General features: G+C 36.5%; 1 pseudogene; it reads right to left on the bottom strand.

Moving 5' to 3' along the window:
- Nucleotides 1-4,642: 4,642 nt before the first annotated feature.
- LOC121043882 (60S ribosomal protein L28-like) lies at nt 4,643-5,038 on the bottom strand (annotated as a pseudogene).
- Nucleotides 5,039-6,157: the final 1,119 nt, after the last annotated feature.

Genomic DNA, 6,157 nt, shown 5'->3' with positions numbered 1-6,157 from the left:
CCGCGTCGGGCTCTGGGCTGATGGCTCAGAGCCTGGAGCCTGTTTCCGATTCTGTGTCTCCCTCTCTCTATGCCCCTCCCCCGTTCATGCTTTGTCTCTCTCTGTCCCCAAAATAAATAAACGTTGAAAAAAAAAAAAAGAATAAATAAGCAGACCCAGTTCGGTGAAATTAACGATATTGTAAAGCCGAAATTCAGCAAAGGAAATGATTGAAGTAGTTCAGGTGGATAAAACAAAAGTGATTGCAGAGAAGCATGGAGAATTGAAGACTGTGTGTTCCATCCAAATGAAACCACGCAACATAATTTGAAGAGCCTTGTGGGAATTCGGACCAAACGTGCGAAACTTCTCATACTGTATTAGAGCTAAAATATGGGCGGTTATAGGAAATCCTTTAGAATTTAAATTCTGGGAGTTAATTTTAAAAACTTACAATCAATGCTGACCATTTTATTGGGCAAGATCTTACATGGCGCCCACCCCGCAATTTGTAATCTCACTTGTATATGGTAAGTGAAAGAGGTATTTGTGCATAAAACCAAGTAACCATCACCCAGTCAAGATGTACAATTTTCCAATACCCTAGAGCATTCCCTTGCAACGTTTCACAATGAGTGTCACGCCCCTTCCACAGGACATAACTATTCTGACTTCCATCAATAACGATTGGCTTTGCCATGTTAGCAATGTTGCTCTTTGTTTATTCTTGTCCTGGAGTTTACAGTGTGACTTCACAGCGATATATTTATCCATTCTTTTAATGAGTATCAAGATTCTTTTTTATGAGTGGGAGATGGTACTTAGACAATTAATATCAACATTCATATAAAAAGTAAGCAAGCAATCATTTTCATAGAAACATGGTAAATGTAAGATAACAAGGAGAGATTCATGCTATCATGACGTAGGCAAATATTAAAAAACTCTAATGATTGAAAAGTATGTAATTAATGTGAACCAACACAGATCAACAAATCAGAATATAAAGCTCAGGGGAGGATCCTAGAACATAGAAAATTCAATGTACAACTTAGTCTGCCAATCGGTAGGAAAAATAAGATTATTCCATAAATGATTTTGGAAGAAGTGAGTAGCCATAAATATATCCATGAATAAAGTTGGTTATAAAAATCATCCTTTGTAAAAGAATAAATTCCAAGCAGCACAAGATGGAAATTGTATATTTAATGTATTTTCTAACAACAGCAATAACAATAAACACCCTACAACCAGGAAGACATAAGTAGGCATTTCAAAGAAAAGGAAATACACACGGTTTGTATATCTATATCTATCTGATTAACTACTATAATAAGACAAATGCAATTGTCTTTCTCTTATCAGATTTGAAGAATTCAAGGAGTTTGATACCACAGTGAACTGATGAGCATATGAAAATGAGACATTATTAGAAGGTAAATTTAGATATATTTGTCAAAGTCCAAAACATACATAACTTTCACCCAGTAATTTTTCTTCCTAAAACCTTATAGATTTAAAATTTGAAATAATAAAATGTAAAATATTTTTCCTTCCTTACTGTTTGCAATAAATTCTGAAAGACCTAAATACTCATGAATAGGACACTGGCTAAATAAGTTACAGTGTATCCATAAAACAGACTATAATGTTAGAGAACATAATGAGAAAGTTCTGCATGCACTAATCGGAATATTCTCTAAGATACATGATTAAATAAAAACTAAGGAGAATGATAATGTATCTAATAAGTTTCCATTTGTATAAAAAGGGAAAATGATACACATTTGATTTTATATGCATAAATACTCTGGAAGAATACAAGAAATTTCTTTTTTTTTTTAATTTTTTTTTTCAACGTTTATTTATTTTTGGGACAGAGAGAGACAGAGCATGAACGGGGGAGGGGCAGAGAGAGAGGGAGACACAGAATCGGAAACAGGCTCCAGGCTCTGAGCCATCAGCCCAGAGCCTGACGCGGGGCTCGAACTCACGGACCGCGAGATCGTGACCTGGCTGAAGTCGGACGCCCAACCGACTGCGCCACCCAGGCGCCCCAAGAAATTTCTAATAACATTGACTAACTCTAGCAAAGGAATATGAGTTTCTTGGGGTCAAGGAGAAAAATTTTCACATGTGTTTTTGTGTACTTCACATTTCGAATCATATGAATGGGTTACTTTAAAAAATTAGGTAATTATTTTTACAAGGAGAATGCCATAATAAAGGTTTATAAACTATAAAGCAATATGCAAATGTAGGAATTTATTTCATATTATATTGCCTTTAGGCACCACCTAGCTATGAAACTTTTTTAATGATTAGGCAATAGAAATTTTAAATTACATTTATTATAGAAACTATAAATGCTCATTTGCTCATTGCAAGAAATGTGGGAAGACATAAGGCTAATAACTTTAATATACAAAGAACTCTCTGCAAATTGCCAAAAACAATTCAAACATATAAAAAGGCAATTTTTAAAGGGGGAAATGCAAGTGAGTAATAAATGTATGAACAGATATTCAACCCCACTACTAGACAAGATAATAAATATTTCAGCAATGATATAATTCTTTGCACCCTTTAAAATGACAACAATTGTAAAGATTAATAACATTGAGTACCAATAATTATAAGTACGCCATGAAACAGGTAGTCTCATGAATTACTGGTGGAAGTTTGAATTGCTATTACTTATTAGCAAACCGAACTAAGCTGGGCCAAAAGAAGTTTTCTCTCTTTTTTCTTTCTTTCTTTCTCTCTTTTTCTTTCTTTCTTTCTTTCTTTCTTTCTTTCTTTCTTTCTCTCTCTCTCTTTCTTTCTCCCTCCCTCCCTTCCTTTCTTCTTTCCTTTCTTCCTTCCTTCCCTCCTTTCTTGTTTTCTTGTTGAAGAGGTAATATATTCACATAACTGACATAATTTAAAATTCAAAAGACAGAAGGGATGGAGAGTGAAAAGTCTCCCAGAAAATAGTGCCCTCCCATTCTTCTTTCTGAAGGCAACTAATGGCATCATTGCCTTTTAAATTTTTCCAGAGGTATATGTATGTATATGTGTGCATATATGTATACAAATATACATATGCCTATATATACATCTATACTATTGATGTATCATATATTCATGTATGTAACATTAAGTCTCTTCTACTTATGATAGCATATTGCATACATCGGCTACAATTTTTTTTTTCTTCACCTATTGACATCAGGTTTTTGGGTGGTGGTGGTGTGGAGGTGACTGCCTATTCCAATGTATGAAAGTACCATAATTTATTTGCTATTGTTTCTGTGAAAATCTGTTTCTTTACAACTGCTGTTTTGAGCAACATCACAGTGAATAAATGTGCACATACTTAATTTCAGAAAGGAAAAAGGGAGAAAGCAAAGTTTCACATTGGAAAAGAGATCAGGGACATAAACTCAGATAAATACAAAAAACAAGAATTATAGGATAATTCTTTGCTCAATTTACATTAATAGATTTTAATACTTTAAATATTGATATACTGGAATATGTAACATTCTGAGGCTGACCCAATATAGAAAAATCTATACAAACAATTACTATAAGAATATCTAAAGATGGTATTTTAAAAATTCCCTATTACCTTCATTCACTATTTCAACATTCAAATCTATTCTCTGCCAAAATTTTTAAAAAATGCCTGAAAGATTTCATAAGAGAATGCTTACAAGTTTTTCAATGAATGGATAACTCTGAATTTACTTAATATATTCCAAGAAGCAGTAAAGAAAGCAATGCTCCCAAATTATTGTTGTGGCGTCAGCAGAATAGTAACTGCACGGCCTAACTTTAACAGTGTGAATTAATATGATACTGAAAGCGGAATTGTAATACCATTCATCTGGTTATTAAACAATATTATAGGGCATTGCATGTAAATACTGTGCATATAGTTTGGTATATTAAAATATGCCTGGAAAGAGTTTCCAGCAATTCATGATAATAAGTACGTACATTAAAAGAACTTTGAGAAAAAAAAGGAGCGATGGTTTTATTTGCAATGTTTCATTTATTTAAAAATGATTTGAAATATACAAATAGTTCAATGTCTAAATACAAAACCACCAAAAAAAAATGTGCATGTATATCCACTGTAAACATATTACAAGAATAGTCCTAGTTGCATCCTGGTTAAAAAAAAGTAAATAAAACACAACTCGGGGCGCCTGGGTGGCGCAGTCGGTTAAGTGTCCGACTTCAGCCAGGTCACGATCTCGCGGTCCGTGAGGTCCGTGAGTTCGAGCCCCGCGTCGGGCTCTGGGCTGATGGCTCAGAGCCTGGAGCCTGTTTCCGATTCTGTGTCTCCCTCTCTCTCTGCCCCTCCCTTGTTCATGCTCTGTCTCTCTCTGTCCCAAAAATAAATAAACCTTGAAAAAAAAATTTAAAACACAACTCAAAACAACCTATATGTCTACCAAAGGAAAATGATTACACATTTTATTATACTTAATATGGAATAATTATACAGCAATAATGCAGCAATTATACAGCAATTAAATAATTGTATATTATTAAATGAATGTATGCATTAGTATACACAACATAGATGAATCCCACAAACTGTTTTGGGGGGCTGGAGATTGTTTTTGAGGTGGTTGTTATCTTCATTGGTTTGGAGGTGGGGAGCAGGTGCTCAGGAGGTCTTGGTGGGGCGGGATGCATCCCTTTCCGCATCACAGTCTTCTGGCTGGCTGGGATGGGGCTGGCTCTATGAACTGCCGCCATGTGCGGATCTGGGCTGCACTTGTTCTTGTAGATCATGTCCCGGTTGCTGCTGAGGGCAGCCTTGGCGTTCTTGTAATGGCGGTCCACCTGTAGGAGGTGGCAGGCTTTCTCTGGCCACATCTCCACTTCTTGACCACCACCACACTTTAGCCTTCAGCTGCAGGCTCCATGCCCACAGCCTTGAGGCGAATCAGCCTATTATAGCAGAAGGGTTATTGGGCTCCACGCTGTGTATCTGCTCGTTCCCCTGGATCAGATAGTTGAAGCAGTTGTGCAGGACCATCCATTGTGGCTGTGCAGACATGGCTGCTGCTCGTCTCGCTAGGGTAGCTGGAAGCAGAACGAGCCCCAAACGTATTTTTGATGAAAACAGGCCAGTATAAAGTAATATGAAATGTAGGATTCCATTTACATAAAATTTACAACAGGCAAACATATCTCTGGTGTTAGTAGTCAGTTGTTCACCTCAGCAGGGTGTATCTTGACAGAAGGGGACAGAGGGGGTAATGTAGTATTGCTGGATCTAGGTTCTGCTTACACACAAGTGAACATAGTTTGTCAGAATTCATTAGGCTATACTCATGTTGTATGTTCTATTCTGTGTGCAACTTACATGTCAATATAAAATATACCTTCACTAGACTGACCTGAAGCAAATATGCAAACTAGTAGATGTTAAATGTGAATGGCAGAATCACAGGTGTGTATATTCTTTTTGTAATCATGTCTAACTTAATATTAAATAAATTACTTTTATTTTCATCTATGAAGCATTGACTACTGCCGGCATTTTCCTTTCACTGTAATCATGTAGCAGCAGAAGAAAATGTATGAAGCAACTAGTTTTAGACATTAGATGGTAGGTACTGAATTTCTCTGATGCTTGGAATAAGGGAAACATTTAAAGTAAGCCCTGAAATTGTTCCAGCTTCCTGCATAGAATGAGTTTCCAGATCACAGTGCAGGGAGTGAGATTCCCCAAAGACTCCAGAGGGCTCAATGACTTACGCAGTTGGTATTTGGGAAGGGAGAAGGGGCTCAAATTCATGATGTTGAATGCAGATGAAGACAGAAAAGTGGAAGGCTGAGAGAGAGACCCACAGATCTTCAAAGAACTCTGTTAAATTTTTGGCTAAGTATTGAACAGCACATACAAGTAAGGAACAACCCCAAAATACATTAAAGAACCAGAGGAAAGCAATAGCCTAGACAGTTCCCAGGACTCACACAAGGGGAGAAATAGTTCATGTTTCTATCAACCAGAGTGGATAGACTTCAAGATAAATATATATAACTGTATTAATAATACATTAAATATCCAATATACCAGGGGTGCCTGGGTGGCTCAGTCGGTTAAGCATCTGACTTCAGCTCAGGTCATGATCTTATGATTTGTGAGTTCAAGCCCCGCGTCAGGCTCTGT

This window comes from Herpailurus yagouaroundi, unplaced genomic scaffold (assembly GCF_014898765.1).
Source record: "Herpailurus yagouaroundi ecotype Mexico unplaced genomic scaffold, PumYag 187, whole genome shotgun sequence".
Classification (NCBI taxonomy): Eukaryota; Metazoa; Chordata; class Mammalia; order Carnivora; family Felidae; genus Herpailurus; species Herpailurus yagouaroundi.
This window is presented reverse-complemented; position numbering and strand designations above follow the sequence as displayed.